Raw genomic sequence first — 18,886 nt, forward strand, 5'->3', positions numbered from 1 at the left:
AGGCTGCGGGACTCGCTTACCATGAACCAGCCGACATCCATGGGCCAACTAATACAGCGCATCAATGAGCACATCCCGGTAGAGGACAATACGGCGACATCCACCGTGAAGACAACTCCGGTGGTAACAGACAAGAGGTCGGCTGGCAAGGTACACGCGGTCGGACAGAAGTCTAACCGACCAAATGATCGCGCCGAGGAATCTGACCGTGGGTCAAATCATCGGAACCGGGAAAGGGGCCGTCGGAATGACCGAGCTGAATACCCCCGCGATGATGTAGCTGATGCGAACAGAAGGTTGAAAGCTTGCACGGGCATCACCACGGTCTTCAAAATTCCAATCTATCGCATACTTAGTGAAATCCGTGACGAGGATTACGTCCGGTTTCCTGCTAAGATAGGCAACGCGCAAAAGGGCTTCAATCCACGGTATCGTTATACATATCACTGGGAGCGAGGACACCGGACAGAGGACTATTTGCCTTTGAAGCAACAGTTGGAGGAGTTAGTCGCAGCCGGACACTTGGATCTTTACATTGATGGGGGAGTTACGGCCGCGCATCCCGCCCCGGTTGATCCGTATGGACCGGATGACTAGAAGGCGCCCCCTTGAGGAGTGGTTAATGTGATCCACGGCATAGTGGAGCCAGCGCGTGTATGCGAGCTCCGAGGAATGATCAAAAAGGCTGAACATATGAGGGAAGTTTTGTTAGTCCAGCCCGCGATCAAAAGGGAGAAGACCGAGCAAAAAGACGTGATTAGTTTCTCTACCAGGGACCTGGAGCGCATTCAAATGCCACACAACGACACCCTAGTGGTCACTCTTGGCGTCAAAGAGTTCGATGTCAAGCGCATCTTAATTGACCAGGGAAGTTTGGTTGAGATTATGTACTATGATGTGTTCAACCAACTCAAACCCCGTGATACAGACTTGGCTCCGGTGACTTCGCCACTGGTAGGTTTCAACTCGCAACCGGAATGGCCTTTGGGAAAGATAATTTTACCAGTCAAAGCCGGAACCGTGGTCAAGCAGGTGGAGTTCTGGGTACTACAGGTGCCATTTACGTACAATCTGATCCTCGGTAGGGGATGGCTTCACGCTATGCAAGCTATAGCATCGACGTACCACCAGGTTATGAGATTCCCCTCGGCTATGGGGGAAATTGAGAAAATTTGGGGCGATCAAGTCATGTCGAAGCAATGCTTCATGGCAGTGAACGGGAGTCATGCTGCCAAAGGCTTCGTCCAAATGATCGAAGGACCGGAGGACCAGGGAGTCCTTGAAGATGTGGGTGCCAAGGCTGAGGATAAAGCTGTTGAAGAGTTGGTAGAAGTGCGGATTGACACGAAAAGTCCGAACAAGTTCTTTTTGCTTGGATCAAGCCTTACTGCCCAAAAAAGAACCGAGATGGTAGAGTTCTTGATGGCAAATATCGAAGTCTTCGCATGGTCGCCCTACAACATGCCCGACATCGATCCAAGCTTTATTTGTCATCACTTCAATGTTTTCCCCAGTGCACGGCCGGTCATTTAGAGAACGAGAAGATCGGCGCTGCACCACGCCGAGGTAGTCGCGGAGGAGGTAAGGAACTTGCTTGAGGCACGGGCTATTCAGGAAGTACACTACCCTCGGTGGATTTCAAACACGGTCATAGTGCCCAAGAAGAATGGGAAGTGGCGAGTTTGCGTCGACTACAAAACCGTCAACCGAGCTTGCCCTAAAGACAGCTTTCCCCTGTCCTGAATAGACAAGCTGGTGGATCTAGCGGCTGGACATAACAGGTTTAGTTTCTTGGATGCCTACCACGGTTATCATCAGATTGCCATGCATGGCCCCGACCGTGAAATCACCTCCTTCACTACTCCAAGAGGACTCTTCTGCTACCGAGTCATGCCTTTTGGTTTGAAGAACGCTGGGGCGACTTTCCAAAGGATGGTGACCAAAATGTTCACTCCTATGCTAGGGCGGACGATGGAGGCTTATATCGATGACATGGTGGTCAAAAGCCGGCATCAAGCAGACCACTTGTTCGACCTAGCTGAGATGTTCGCTATTCTCAAACAGCACAAGCTACGCCTGAATGTGTCCAAGTGTGCCTTTGGTGTGAGATCCGAAAAATTCTTGGGCTTCTTAGTCATAAACCGAGGCATCGAGGCAGACCCCACACAAATCAGAGCCATACAAGAGTTAAAGCAGCCAAACTTGGCGAAGGACATGCAACATCTTGCTGGTATGGCAGCTGCGCTTAACAGATTCATAAGTCGGTCATCAGATCGCTGCCACCCTTTCTTTCGAGCCTTAAAATCCAAGTTTTCATGAGACGAGGAATGCGACAAGGCTTTGGCCGAGCTAAAGGCATATCTGTCTTCTGCTTCATTACTGGTGACGCCAAAGCCCGGCGAAGAACTCTACCTTTATCTGGCGGTTTCTCAGCATGCAGTTAGCGTGATGCTTGTTCGGTCAGAAGGCATCCAGTATTTTTCCATTTTTTAGTCAGCAAAACCATGCTACCGGTAGAGTCGAGATACTTGCCACTGGAAAAACTTGCCTTGGCGTTGATGATGGCCTCAAGGAAATTGGCGCACTATTTTCATGCTCACACAATCATCGTTTTGACCGAGTTCCCTCTCAATGTCTTGTTCGAGCGGGCAGATTTCTTCAGTCGAATCCTCAAGTGGGCGATCGAATTGGGACAATTTGACGTCAAGTTCCAACCACGAACTGCCATAAAAGCACAGACCTTGGCCGATTTCATTGCTGAATTCTCACCTGGCATTCATCCAATATGCCCGGTGGATCTTGCCACGGCAGCTGAGGAGGTGAATGCAGGCTCAACCGAAATTACACAGTACGGTGATGTTGGCAACGCGGAACCTGCGCACCCCGCCGTAGAACCTCTAGCCGGCATGATACTGCAGACCGGCGATGTGGCGACGGACTTGGGCATAACAAACCAACCTGTTGGGTCCAGTGCCACATCGCCGAGGGGGGGAGGAATTGGAACCGATCAGCATTGAAACTGAAGCCGAATAACCGAGCGACTGCGATCCCCTCAACTTTCAAGTCTCCTAGGACCCCTTAGAGTGTTGGAAGCTCTTTGACGGCGAAATGTGGAAACTCTTTGTAGATGGAGCCTCGAACCACCACGGTGCCGGGCTGGGCATAGTTCTGATTTCACCAGATGGTCTGACCATCGAACACTCCATCACTCTTGGGCTCCCTGCATCAAACAACGAGGCTGAGTACGAGGCGCTGTTGGCCAGGCTCAAGAGCACCCTTCAGGTGCACGCATCCGAGCTAATGGTTTACAGTGATTCCCAACTCGTTGTCAACCAAGTGTCTGGGGTTTATGAAGCTAAAGATGACAGAATGGAAAAATACCAAGCTCTAGTGAGAGAACACATCAAGCGATTCTAGGCAATCAGGGTCTAACAAATTGGCCGGGAAGACAACGGTCGTGGGGATGAGTTAGCCGGTCTGGCTTCCATGGTCGACCGAACATCTCCTAATCCTTTCCTGATTGAGTATCTTCCAAGGCCAAGCATCGAGGAAACCGAGTTGACAGAGGTACTTTGCACTGAGCTAGGTCCTTCTTGGATGGACTCTATTATCCTCTTCCTCAAGGAGCAGACCCTTCCGGCCGATAAAAAGGAAACGCATAGAGTCCGGGGGAAGTCAGAACGATTTTGGCTCTCTCCATTTAGCGCTTTATACAAGAAGTCTTTCACCGGCCCCTATCTCAAGTGTGTACACCCAAACAACGTGGAAGCTTTCTTGTACGAAATTTATGAAGGCATATGCGGCAGTCACATCGGGAGCAGATCTTTGGCCTACCGGGCTATTTCGCAAGGGTATTGGTGGGTGTGCATGCAAGCGGACACTCAGAAATATGTTCACAAATGCGAGAAGTGCCAGAAGTTCGCCCACCAAATTCACCAGTCGGCCAGAGAACTTCTTCCCCTCACAAGCCCTTGGCCTTTTGCGATGTGGAGGCTGGACACAGTGGGACCACTCCCAACGGCACCAGGCAACTGGAAGTTCTTCATCGCAGCTACGGACTACTTCACCAAATGGGTTGAAGCAGAGCCCTTAGCAACTATCAAGGAGAAAGACGTCAAACGGTTTGTCTGGCAGAATGTGGTAACGCGGTTTGGCATTCCTAAAATTTTGATCTCTGACAATGGCACCCAATTTGACGGGCGCCTATTCAGAGGATTTTGTGAAGAATTGAAGATTGAATTCTACAACTCCACCCCGGCTTACCCGCAGTCCAACGGCCAAGCCGAAGCATCAAATAAGACCATTCTTGATGGGTTGAAGAAAAGACTGGAAAAAGCCAAAGGAAAATGGGCTGAGGAACTCCCAAATGTCCTTTAGGCATACCGGATGACCCCGCGGCGATCTACCGGGAAAACTCCTTTTGCCCTGACATACGGCATGGAGGCGGTCATCCCGTTGGAAATCGGCATGCCCACCATCTGCAGTGAAAATTTTGAGCCAGAGCTGAATGCTGAAGCAGCAGCCCTGGAGTTGGACCTTGCTAAAGAGCGCCGAGAAAAAGCTTTGATTCACGTGGCTGCGTACCAACAAGAATTGTCCAGGAAATACAACAAAACCATGCACCCCAGACCGTTTAAAGTAGGCGATTAGGTTTTAAGGAAGGTCATGGGCAACACCCTGGTGCCAGGCGAAGGCAAGCTAGGGCCAAATTGGGAAGGACCCTACAAGATAACCGGTCTGGCGGGCAAGGGGGCATACCACTTGGAAGATTTGGATGGCAAAGGCATACCCCAGCCATAGAATGCAGCCAACCGCAAACTATACTATTTTTAAGTTTCTCATAGTTTTTATGTTATTCTTTTGAGCAAGAATTTGTTTGCCTTACGCTTCAGAATGTAACTCTTTTTGTCAATATAATAGAAGTGACTTGACTTTGCTGGAGCATTCTGTTGTTTTCGATGCTTACTTGGAGATTTCGACCGAGATGTTTTATTCCGATTGAATGAGTTGATGATTTACTCAACTCTTTGGAATTATAACCGAGATGTTTTACTCCGGTTGAATGAGTTGACGATTTACTCAACTTTTTGGAATTGTAACCGAGATGTTTTACTCCGGTTGAATGAGTTGATGATTTACTCAACTCTGAGATTTCAACCGAGATGTTTTACTCCGGTTGAATGAGTTGATGATTTACTCAACTCTGAAATTTCAACCGAGATGTTTTATTCTGGTTGAATGAGTTGATGATTTACTTAACTCTGAGATTTCAACCGAGATGTTTTACTCCGATTGAATGAGTTGATGATTTACTCAACTCTGAAATTTCAACCGAGATGTTTTATTCTGGTTGAATGAGTTGATGATTTACTCAACTTAGACCGAGATGTTTTATTCCGATTGAATGAGTTGATGATTTACTCAGCTTAGACCGAGATGTTTTATTCCGGTTGAATGAGTTGATGATTTACTCAGCTTAAACCGAAATGTTTTTCTCCGGTTATGTGAGTTGATGACTTGCTCAACTCTGTGATTTAGACCGAGATGATTTTGCTCTGGTTAAATGCATTGATGATTTACTCAACTTAGACCGAGATGTTTTATTCCGATTGAATGAGTTGATGATTTACTCAGCTTAAACCAAGATATTTTTCTCCGGTTACGGGAATTGATGATTTGCTCAACTCTGTGATTTAGACCGAGATGATTTTGCTCTAGTTAAATGAGTTGATGTTTTATCAACCGAGATGGTTTATCTCGGCTATATGAGTTGATAATTCGTTCAAGGACGAGTTGATGATTTTCTAAGCCAAGGTGATTTACCCCCGCCAAAGTTGTTTAGTTTAAACACAGTGCAAACACTTAATGAAATCAGAACTTTTCATTGATGAGGAATATAATTACATACAGTGGGGTTGGCAGCCCGGTTACATTCTTAAAAACAAAGAATAAAAAGACAAAACTAAACCAAGGGGGATAGGCCGGCGAAGTCATCCCCGGTTGAGGTTGCCTCCAGGTCAACCGTGATTGTGGTTTCTTTGACGCCAGTCTCAACTTGGCCGCCCTGCTTTGGACGGTTATCTCCCTCGGCAGTTTCCTCGGCCTCCTCCAAGCTTTCTTCTTCCTCGGCCTCAGCCTACGACGCGCTGAAGACGTCATTGGTATATGGCACCATGTATGCTGGCAGAAAGACAATGGGGGGAGAGGCAAACATGTCGGTCCCAGATCCTTGGCCGAGCTATTCGCAAGCAACTTTCCATCCAGACTTGAAGAAAATGTCCTTGGTGGCCTCCACTTGCTTGGTATAGTTTTCCTCGGCCTCATTGAAACCTTCGTTGTTTGCCTTGTCCAGTTCGTCCTTCCTCGATTGCTTCAACGCCTCCAGCTCGGCCCAGAGAGCGTCCCTTTCTTTCTCGGTGGCACCCAGTTGGCCAAGCAATTTGGAGTTGTCGGAGTTCGCGATCTCCAAAGAAGCTTTTGATTGCCCCAGCTCGGTCTGAAGGTGCTCAACCTGGCTGGTAGCGTCGATTGCCTTCTGCCGGAGTCTGTGAATCCGCTCCAATACAAGGTGTTGTTTTTGGATGGCCTGTAAAAAGAGAGTTTGATTAGAGATGGAACCGAGCAAACACTTTGAAAAATTTGAATAAAGCATGCAAAACTCTTACCCGGGTCATGGACTTGACCGAGGACTTCACCAGTCGGGTGTCAGGCACGTGATCGCTGCCGACGACGTCGCTTGGCAGTAGGAGGGCTTTTGTCAAGTCGAAGGCTAGGAGGTGTTCCTTGTTGCCTTTGATCGAGGCGGTCGCTGGGATCTCCTTACCCCGGTGTTTCAACTGGGGCTTCTAGGGCGTTGGTAGCTCGATTGTGACCGCGGGTTGCTCGGTGTTCAGCTTCGCGACGAGCTCGGCTGAGGGATCGGCGGTTCAAGGCCTTTTTCTAGCTCGGCGGGTGTCCTTGCTGGCCTGTGATGGGGGGTTGAGGCCAAGGCAATGACAGCCTCAGATGTTTGCCCGGCTCTTGAAGTGCGAGGTGGGATGCTCGGTAGCTCAGTGGATGTGGCGGTGATGAGATTCTTGATGCGGCTTCATTTGGCCATCTCCTTTGTCTCGGTCAGCTAGATGAAGGGCACGTCGGGTAATGTGGGGTTAGGAGGTGGCAATGGCGCTCGAAGAAAGTCTGTCACTCTACTCCGGCGTGGAGCGGAGTATCGGTAGGTCGGTACGTAGTCGAGAAGTTCGTGACAATCTCAGTTTCGATACCGCAGCACGGTTCTGATGGCTGCTTCATTGGGATAATGGTAGTTGGCTTGCAAAGCCTCAATTGCTGCAAAAGAAGAAAAGATATTAAGTATGGAATTTAGAAAGGAAGAAATTTGACCGAGCAGTTAGCACGGCTTACATGTTTCACCAAAGTTTTTGCTTATATACCAGTCCGGCACGTCGGTCGTTTCATAATTACCGGACACCCAGAAAAAGTCGTCGTCGTGCATGTCTTTATTCGAGGTGCCGGTCACTATCTTCTCCTTGCCCGGTCTGATCTTTAAATAATAGGCAAGGTCGTCGCCCGTATGCCCGAGGGTATATTAGCGAAGTATTTCGGCTAATCCTAAGTTGTTTCCTAGCCGGTTGTTCAGTTCGTGGATCCTGTTAATTATCGTGTAAGTGTTGGTTGAGACTTGGGTTAGCGCTAGCCCGGTGCGCCGCAAGAACTCGCACAAAAGGGAGTTAATCGGGAAGCAGAGGCCACCTTCTATTATGGATAGCACGGTGAAAGGACACTGGTGTAGTCTGTCCCAGGAGGTTGTTTCCTCGGCACCAAGCTCGAGATGTATGTCGGCTGGGATACCGTATTCTTCCCAGAACGCGGCTAGAGCGACCGGCGTGTCGACCAGGAAACGGTAGCGCCCCATGTGTGGTCGACTGGTTTTAGCACGACTGTATTGGTTTGGCACAAACTCTTGTTTGGTGGCTGCTCGGTCTTTGAGAGCCTCAATGTTGGTGCGTGGTCCCCTTGGACTCTGTAGGAAAAGGAGGGTAAGTGTAAGTGGGAGTGCGGTCGCGCAAAACGAGCTTGACTTTAGCTCAGTCAGGTGGAGTGCTAGACCACCCCAGTCATGAAGGTAAATCCAGAAGCTCGGCCGCTCAAGCAGACCAGATGTTAGCCCGGTCAAGCGGTCAAACCCTCTACCTACCTCGGTTCCTACAGGAGTTTTTACAAACTCGCAATTTGCTCGGTTTAGATGTTTTTTGGGATCAAAAGAAGACCTGGAGCCCGGTCCGCTCCAAATCTTCATGTGTTCATCATTTAGGCTGAAGAACAGTAAAGGGAACAGGGGTAGAGGTGGGTTTTGGGGAGTTATACCCTAAAATCTATGGTTTTGGTGCCTGAAAACGTGAAATACCAAAGGGAAAAGCTATAAAGAGATTCGAAGAGCTTACCAGTATAGAGGCAAGTGCTGGTTCCTCGAACACGAACGCAGAGGAGGGCAAGAATGGAGCTTGAGGAGGGCATTGCAGCTTCAGGTCGTCTGGAACGGAAGAGAGTCAGTAAGGAGGAAATGAAAGGGGGGAGAGGCGTATATGTAAGAGAAAAAGGCCGCCAAAATTCGAATTTGAAAGGGCGACTGGGTTGGCTGCTCGAGGTCAATAAATGCACGACATGTGTTCATAATGGCGGCGACGTCAGTACTTAGGAGACAAGATGGCGAGTTGAGGCGTCAACTGAGCAAGCCTAGAAACCGGGCATGGAGATTAGCGCGGTTACTGTCTTGCAAACTGAGGACCTCAGAAGAGTCTACCTCGGACGGATGATGTAATCCCAGTCACGCTTGCGCGGACGGAATTAAGGGGCAATTGAGAGGGAGATTTATAATTTGGCTTTGGACCATGGAAGAGGTTGAACAGGTCAGGGCCGAGCATGTTTGGGCCGAGATCACTTGGGCCTGGATCACTTGGGCCTGATTTGGAGTGGGATTTGCTTGGTCGAGGCCCAGGCCTGAGGTCTGCGGCCATGTGATTGACCGAACTCCCCCGGATTTGGACTTGCTGGGTTGAGATGAGCATCTGCTACACAGGTTTTGGGGGAGCATGGTTAGCTCGGTGGTAAAGTTTTCTGTTCACCGGCTCAGCTTATCTTAAACTCGATTATGCCGGAATGCTACCGAGCTCGGCTGTTATGGAGTTCGGCGAGTGGAGCACTCGGGCACATTACGCAGCATGGACGTGCAAGGCTGAGGTGATTCCGCCGATCTGCCGAGATCCTATTAATATTGTCTGGCAGTTTGGTTAGGTGGTGATTGCGGGATTTGTGCTGACAGATGGGAGAGCAGCTCCACGTGTCAAGAGACTAATGGGAGCAGATATAAGCGCAGAAAGTATATGAGCTTGACTGCGCCCCTCATATTGGGATGGAACATCATTGGTTGAGATAGACTTACATTCATTGAGTTTCTCTCTCTCTCTCTCTCTCTCTCTTTCTCTCTCTTTGAGTGTGTGCTAACTTGACCGTCGGAGGGTTTTTCCGGCAACACACCGTCGGGTAGCTCACTGCCGTTGTGTTCTCAGGTTGATCAGATAGATTCGGAGCTTGGACGAAAGGAGTACGGACAGCGACGAATATCTTTTCCCCGTACAATATATATTTGTAATCATTTTAGAGATTAAATAGGTTTGAACTAAATATTTTAAAGACTTAATAGATTTAATCAATGGTTTAGAAATTAAATAAGCTTTAATTTAGGGACTAAGTAGATTCAACCGATAATTTAAGAACTAAATAGACAATTTATCGATAATTTAAAGGTAAAAAATTAACAAACCCTTAGATAATCTCAATTTACATATGAAAAGGTCAGTATACAACAAAAAGTCTGAGTTTCATAAATACCAAAGGTCACAAACTCAAGCTTTTTTTTGGAAAGAGATCAAATTAGTTAAAAAATTTAAAAATTATTAAAAATATTAAATAGAATAAAAAAAATTAACAATATTTTTTTTCTATTTTTTTGAGAGAAATGTGATAAAAATAAATAAGTTATCGGATCGATTTTATTTCTTTTCTTAGATAACATATATATATTCGGAGAGCCTTATAAAATAAAATGCTCAAACCATCGAAATAAGACTAAGGTTCAAATCATCGAAATAAAACTCGTGGTGAATTTCACGAATCTGAATAGCACTCTCCAATCCAAATGAGGACCAGAATTAAGTCCTACCGATAACGAATATCTTGAGACACTCATTAGCATTTGTCTAAAAAAAAATAAAAATTGATACACACAATCTTATTTCACACACTAAAAACAACTAAATGATTCTTACAAGAGTCTATTAACATTAACACGGGTCTCTCTTCATTTTTCCACCCATGCTACATATATCAAAATGCACAAGAATCCTAGAAAGTAAAGATTACTATTTCCAAGCTATATCATATGTGAACCATAATCTATCTTTCATCAAAGAAAAATGTTAAGCATATACAAATTTTTTATTTAATTTTTTTAATCATTAAAACACGCAAGTATGAATTCCAATCTATGCTTGTTGATAAAATAACATTACTTTGATCAAATACTCTGTGAGAGAGAGAGTGAGAGAGAGAGAGAGTGGGGGGTGGACTTAGAGCCAAGGAGAATTGTAGATGGGAGTGACAGCAGATATTTGTCAAGAGCATCCATTCCCAAATCTCTTCCAAACCCACTCATCTTGAAGCCTCCATAACGGCAATCCGAGTCAAATGCAATATAACAATTGATCCAAATGACACCTGCCCTTATTGATCTTGAAACTGTATTTGCCAAGTTTAAGTCATTTGTCACAATCCTGCTGCGTGCCCATATTTTGTTGCATTTGCTCTCTCTATTGTCTCTTCCACAGTCCTACCAAAATGTATATCACATCAATGTTATAATTTTTTTTTTTAAGAGTTTGGCCATTATAACAAAATTAATGTTGATTTTTTAATTTGTCAATTTAAATCTTAAACAAAATCTAAATTATTTGTCAATTTTCATAAAGTACACAAAATGTATTTTTAGCCATCAAACTCAATTTAAGTATATATAAAATATCTAATGTACATGAAATGTCTAATATAATCTAATTGTTGAGTTTAATGACTAAAATATTATTTTTCTGTCTGTTTTACCTAACGAAAATAGACAGATGATTTAGATTGAAAACAAATTAAAAGATTAGAATTTAAATTGACAAAATAAAAAATCAGAGTTTATTTTGTTACAACTGTCAAATTCTAGTTGTTGTTGTTTATTTGTTTATTTTTTTTTTAAATTTATTTTTAAGTTCAATACTCCACTAGTCATCATTTTTGTTTAGGACTTTGCCCTTTTTCTTGAAATGCTTTTTAAAAAATGCTTTCTTATAAAACAACATCAGTTATGCCTTTTTATCTCCAGCAAGGGGTTCTGGAAAATTTGAACTCACTTGAACTTCATGAGTGACATTACAGGCCCCACTATTTCCTCTTTTGCAATTACCATGTTGTCCTGTGCAAGCCCATATATATATAAGATCAATGAAATTTGTTTGTGTTGATTTCTGACCACACTGCCAAACAGGTACTCAGCTGGAGAGCACCGGCATAATAGATTGTGCCCGAACAACCTATCACAGAAAGATAAGACTCCGGCGGTGGTTCATCCACCCAGGGGTACTTCGACGATCAAGTCAGCACTTAATTATCTCTTAAAGATAGCAAACAATGCTTAACTCACTAGCCAGGATACAAAAAGCGTACCTTAGACCTACGAGGGTGTCTTACTTTTATAGCCAACATTGACTTGATCCTTGTAAAAGCCTAGCTTCAATAGACTTTGGCTCAATGCTTATCTTGGACTCTCAAACATATAAAGATAAACTCCCTAAGAGCTTTATCTTTATCTAAGCTGAGGTCTTCCTCCATTCTAAGACTCTTATAACTTATCCGTTCATCTCGGATTCCGGTATCTCCCCAGATAACTTTGGCCTAGCCGAGATCACCTCGGCGCCATGACCAGGACACGTAGCACCTCGGCTGGCACTTCGGCGCCACCTTGGCCATGTGTTGACATTCACAAAAATATGCCCCCACAATTGCCCCCTAGGTTCTATTACCTCGGCATCCTGAGGTGATAGAACCTACATCATTTGTCCACATAGCACGTCGGCTAAAACTTTGCCCTATCTTTCATTACCGTCATCAACCGTCGGCTCCATATGACCAAGACCACAGTCTGCTTTACCAATGCCTAAGAACCAAGAACCAAGTTTTTCAAGCTTTTTAACCGAGATCATCCCTCTAGCCGAGGTTCTTGTTCCATTAAATCAAGAACTCCAAGAGTTCTATCTGCACATGAGCTGTCATGCATGGTTTCTCAACCGTTTTCACCACGCGTTTTTTTGTCATTGATCCGTACCTGACACGTGCCATCAGGTTGCGTCGCTTCTGCGCGCGCCGCCTGACAGACACATCGTCCAAGGTACATTCATTGTGGTTTGCCGCCTTGTGTTTTAACAAAAATGCTTTCCCTCTTTCCGTCTTTTCACTTCACATCTTTGATTTCACTCAAGCTTTCTCTCTCTAAAGTTTCTCGCTTCCAAACCGCCATTGTCCAAGTTCTCAAGCTCTGCAACTTGCCCCATTTATCCCCTTCGGTGAAGTATTCATCGTTCCGCTCCATTCACTGTCACTGTCTGACTCCGGCATACCTCATACCGGCATCATTCTCTTTGGTAAGTCACTGTTTCCCCCATTTTCAGTCTTTGATTTAATTCAAACTCTATTGCACTGTTTGTTGCCATTGTGAATCTGTTCGTGTTCTTGAATCTTTGCCTATGTTTTGAATTTCATCATTCGTGTGTTGAGCATGTTTGTTTGCGACTTTGCTTTTATCCAATCTCTTTCTGGGTGTGTGCATACACATACTACTCACACATTTGTTATTCTACCATTGTACTTGACTTTGCACATCTGCACACACTTTGTACAATGCTCTTGAATTTCTATTGGTTTTCTTAAGCCTGAATCATTGTTCTTTTCTGTTTTTCTTGCTTTATTTCCATATTCTTACCTTTGACTGCGTAGATTTAGGTTTGAGTTTTGATCTTAGAACTCCTATTCTTAGGAAAAATTGAAACAAATTCCCCTCAGATCTTCAAAAACCCTTGCCCCAATACCTGTTTAGGGTTTAGCCGAGGTCTTTTAAACCCACACAAACCATCTTCTTCTGAAATCCTGCACCCTCCCCCTTTAGCCAACGTTATGGGTATGTTCTGGTGGAGGGTAGATACCCCGGCCAAACTAGAGTACTTTAGGACAGAGTTCTCTATCCCAACCGATGTTCACCTTAGGCTGGTAGGGGAGGAGGACTCCATCATGCCTGATGGGGACTCTATGCCTTTCCCCAGAGTGACCTTCATATAGTGTGGACTAAGGTTCCCTCTCAACATTCTTTTCTGCCAAGTCCTTCATTATTACAAACTTAAACCAATCCAGCTGGCCATTAACTCTTACAGAGTCATTAATGGTATAATTGCCCTAGCTAGCCGAGAGAACGCTAGGATAACACTAGCTGACATCCAGTACTGTTACACCTTGTGTGGCCTAAAATCCGAGAAAGGCTACATCCATTATCTTAAGCCGAGATCCACTGAGTACAAACCCATGGCCGACCTCCCAGACTCTAACAAAGGTGCTGGAGATGATTATTTCATCGTCTCAAGCAACTGGGAGTTCCTATCTGATGATGACCTCCACCTCTACCCCTTAAGCCGATCAGTCTTTAAAGAGGGTAATGGTAAGAACCAAGTGTCACTTTACCTGTTTTCAAGTCTTTACTACTTTGTTCCTTTCATATGTCCTAATGGCTGTTTTTTTTTTTTTGTTTTTTGTTTGTTTGTTTGTTTGTGTACTTGCAGCTCTTCTTCAACCACCAAAGGACTTCCGCAAAACCTTTTACCCCGGTAAGGATTTTAAGAAGTTGTTGGGCTTGCCAGTCAATCTGCGCAAGGCCCCTCTGCTACTCAACTACATCCCAATCTACAAATCCGCCCTGCCCGACATCCCCAAGAAAAGCAAGTATCCACCTTCAGTAACAACTCCTACCACTTCATCACCACGGCCTGACCAAGCCTCAACCTCTGATCCAGCAGAGCAGCCATCAACATTCGCTCCCCAACTAATTCCTCCAGCCCAGCGTCAACGCCAATGTCGAGTTCCACTCCTCGCCCCCGCAGGCAGAACTCATAGCCGAAAATGCCAAAGTATTGAGGCGTTGGCTTACGATCCAACAAACCTGCCTACTGTATTGCCAGTAATTCGCTTTGGTACCAACGTCACTGTTGCCGCCACCGCTAACGAGATGGGACGCAGTGAGGCTGTCGTTGAAGATCTCCTGGCCGACATCCCTGGCGTTATGTCAGTTTAGTCTTCCCTATCACAATCCCAGCCAAAGGCCAAGCCAAAGAGGAGGAAGAAAGTCCAAGCAAAGGCAACGGTGACTCAGATCGATTCTGAGGACACGTTGCCAATTTTGAAATTGGCCGAGGCTGAGAAAAGTAATCCTTCGACCTACAAAAGGCCAGCCGAGGCCAAGGCATTTGACCTACCTCAATCCAAAAGGCCGAGGTCCAGTGGCTTCTCTGATCCTTCTACTTTCCAAGCCAATGCTCCTTGGAATCCATCCATTATGGTCGGAGACCGACCATTTCTTGCTGGGGATAGTGCCCTTGATAGCCTAGAGGTCGGTGCTGAAATATCCACCGTTGTTCTACTCCTAATCGACCTCAACCGGATGGCCAAGCTCACGGAGTATGAGAATTACGCTATGATGATGCAACATTGTGTCTTGGAAAGTCCCAACATTTGTAGCTTTTTACTTAACTTTTAACTTTGGTTTCCATACATAACTAACTTCTTTTGCAATCTTGCAGGCTATCCAACAGGGTCACTCCCAAGCAGTCAAGGCCAGTGATTTCAAGAAAGAGCTGACCAAAAAGACCAAGGAGGCAGACAAACTCCTTACTTTCCTCAACAAAGCCGAGGCTCGTATCCGAGGTCTCCTAGACCAGGCCAAGGTTACTGAGCTAGCCCTAAAGAATGTCAAGGATCATGCCAAGGCCGCAGAAAATGTTGCCCAGGTTGCTCAGGCTGAGGCAAAGGACGCCAAGGAGAAAGAAACCCAGGCCCAAACCGAACTTCAAACAGCTCTGGCTACGAAGGAGGCTGAGATCAAGGCGGCGGACGAGAAAGCTTATTCCGAGGGGGCAGCCGATATCTGTGAGGACTACAGAAAACAAGTTAGATAGGCATGCAACAAGGGTTACGCCCTTGGTTGGATGGCTGCTCTAAAAGGGCTGGCTGTCCCCGAGGACTCTTCCCTCCGAGATGAAGGCCAACTTTCGGTGCCATTCCCTCATGCTTCAAGCCAATCTGAGGCAAAGGCTGGGGAGGAAGAAAGAGGAGATGAAGACGAAGACGAAGAGGCCGAGGTGGTAGCTGATGCTGAGGGTTCTGCTGGGGCCAAGTCGCCAACTCTGAATGAGCAAGTCCTAGACTTGACTTAGGATGAAGAGGATGAGGTCTCAAAAAGTGCCTCCCCCAAGAAAACTACGTCCGAGGTGCCTATCGCCAAGAAGAGCCTCGATCAAACTCTACAAGAAACTGACGCTGAGCTCGAGGCTGAGAAGGTTGCCGAGAAGATTTCTCAATTGTCTTCTGAGGCCGAAACACAGTCTGCCACTGATGCCTAGTAATCTAACTAGAAGCTTTTATCTCTGTACTTTGTACTTTTTCCTTTGAACAATATTAGCTTTTAATTTGGCTGATGTGACCCTTTTTTTGTACTCCGAATAAGTTTTGTCTTTTGAATGCATGTCTCTTCCTTTGTCTAAGCATTTGAATGCCTTCTTTCTCCTATGTATGTTTTCCATTTCCATACTTAAAATATCTTTGCATGTTTTCAAAGTACACCTTAACTGTGCAATCTCCTCGGGGTAAAGTACCTCCGATATATCTTCTGATTGTTTACTTTGGCCTTGGCCTAACACTTAAAAATATTGTAAAATATTTTCATAAGTATTGTCTCTTTGACCTTGCCACTTCAATCTCATTTATTGTCTTCTATCCTTTCCAAGTTGGCAACCTGGTCATCTCGGCAAGTACGTATGTACTTCTTGCAATATTACCTCGGCTAATCTTCACATTGTAAATTTTTTTTTTGAAAATTTCATCGAGTGTTAAGCAATTTAAACTTTATTTCATCATGCTCCAGTTCTCTGGCCCCTAATGTGAATTTAAGTATTACTTATGTTCACATTAAGGATGTGCCTATGATTTTGTTGCCGAAGTTAGATTCAAACAATGACTAGCTGAGGTCCTCAACCTTGGTTTATCTGTTAATCTTACTGAAAGGCACTTAGTTCCAATATGAGTTTTGATTCTGCCGACATGGCAAATCTAGGTTATTCCAACTTAGTTCAACTCCATTATATGCAAGTATAATTTCACCTCTGCCATATAATGAGTCTAAGTTATTCGTCATGTTTTAATCAGAAACATCGCCAACTTAGTTCAACTCTATTATATGCAAGTATAATTCGACTTTGCCATATAATAAGTCTAAGTTATTCATCATGTTTCAATCAGAAACATCGCTAACTTAATTCAACTCTATTATATGCAAGTATAATTCAACTGTGCCATATAATAAGTCGAAGTTATTCGTCATGTTTCACTTTAGAAACATCGCCAACTTAGTTCAACTCTATTATATGCAAGTATAATTCAACTCTGCCAACTCTGCCATATAATAAGTCTAAGTTATTCGTCATGTTTCACTTTAGAAACATCGCCAACTTAGTTCAACTCTATTATATGTAAGAATAATTCAACTCTGCCATATTCTAAGTTATTTGTCATGTTTCATTTAGAAACATCGCCAAAGGACTGGTCAGTCATATTACACAAGTTTGAAATTAAAAATTGAGCTAAAATTTTATTATTACTTCAACTAATAACAAAAAATTTTAAAAAACAAAAAATCTAATGATAGAAAAACTTCAAGTTGCAAGTATTCCAGGGTCTTGGCAACTCTTTGCCGTCGCTGTCCTCAAGTCGATATGCACCATTGCCGGCAACCGAGATAATTCTATAAGATCCTTCCCAATTTGGGCCAAGCTTGCCCTTTTTGGGATCCTTCTTGTTACCGACCACTTTCCTCAGCATGAGGTCCCCAACTTTGAATTCTCTTGGGTTAACCTTTTTGTTGTAAGCGCTAGCAAGTTGTTGCTAGTATGCTCCCAGCCGAATTGCTGCTCTCTTCTTTCTTTCTTCCAACAGGTCCAGATCTCGGGCCAGGAATGCCTCATTGGTCTCATTCTTTACTCCCTGGGTTCTGATCCCTGGGATGCCGACTTCCAGTGGGATAACTGCTTCAGTGCCATAGGCCATGGCAAATGAAAATTCCCCAGTTGATCTTCTCGGCGTAGTCCGATATGCCCAAAGTACATTGGACAACTCTTCCACCCACTTTCCCTTTGCTGCTTCCAGCCTCTTCTTGATCCCATCCAAGATAGTTTTGTTGGATGCTTCTGCCTGACCATTGCTTTGAAGGAAGCTTGGAGTGGAGTAGTAGTTCTTGATTTTGTACTTGGCACAGAAGCTCTTGATTAGCTTATTGTCAAATTGTGTGCCATTGTCTGCTACTATTGCCCTTGTGATCTCGAACTTGGTGATGATGTTCTTCCATATGAAGTTCTTTACATCAATGTCTCGAATTTTTGCAAGGGGTTCAGCTTCTACCCACTTGGTGAAGTAATCTATTGCTACTAGTAGGAACTTCTTTTGTCCAGTCGCTTGAGGCAGTTGTCCAACAAGATCTATGCCCCACTGGGGAAATGGCCAAGGGCTGGATACTGGGTTTAAATCTGTTGCTGGTTGATGTATCAAAGGTGCAAACCTCTAACATTTCTCACACTTTCTGATATAAATTTTAGTATCTTTCTGCATATAAAGCCACCAGTACCCTTGAGTAATGGCCCTATGAGCAAGTGACCTGCCCCTAGAGTGGCTTCCACATACTCCTTCGTGTATTTCAGACATGAAGTCTTCAACTTGTGAATGACGCACACATCTCAAAAGGGGACCAGTAAAAGATCTTCTGTAGAGATGTCCTTCTGTTGTCAAACTGAACCTTGCCAACTTCAGTCTGATCTTGTGTGCTTCTTTGTGATCATCTGGCAGTTTCCCATCTCTAAGGAATACTACTATCGTATCCATCCAACTTGGTCATATCTCCACACACATTGCTTCATACACTGTGTTCAGTGGTTTTACACTTGGGCTTGACAAATAGTCAACCATTATTGTCCTTGCCTTTCTTGATTTCATTGCACTAGCCAGGTTAGCCAAGGTATCAGCATGGCTGTTATCATCTCGGCTAACTTGCTGTAGTCGGCAATCCTGGAATAAGGCTACCAGTCTGACAGCCTCCTTTACATAGGCCATCATTTTTCATCTTGGGCTGCGTATTTGCCTGTTGCCTGGTTGGCGATAAGCTAGGAGTCACAGAAAACCACCACCTCGTCGGCTTCCATTGCTGCTGCCAACTTTAATTCTGCGATCAGTGCTTTATATTCTGCTTCGTTGTTTGAGGCTTTAAATCCCAAATGAATAGATTGTTCTAGCATCCGCCCATCTGGCGATACTAGCACTACTCCTGCCCCCGCTCCCTGACGATTTGAACTCCCATCAACAAATAGACGGAAGGAGTCCCTGATGTAAATATTGCAGGGCCTGAGTTTCTCTTCTTTCTTCTGTTCTGCTATCCCCAGCTGGGTTTCGTCTTGTTCACCTGGACATCCTCAACCGCGACTTAACGGAG

Source organism: Camellia sinensis, chromosome 5 (assembly GCF_055761805.1).
Source record: "Camellia sinensis isolate YWXY chromosome 5, ASM5576180v1, whole genome shotgun sequence".
NCBI lineage: Eukaryota > Viridiplantae > Streptophyta > Magnoliopsida > Ericales > Theaceae > Camellia > Camellia sinensis.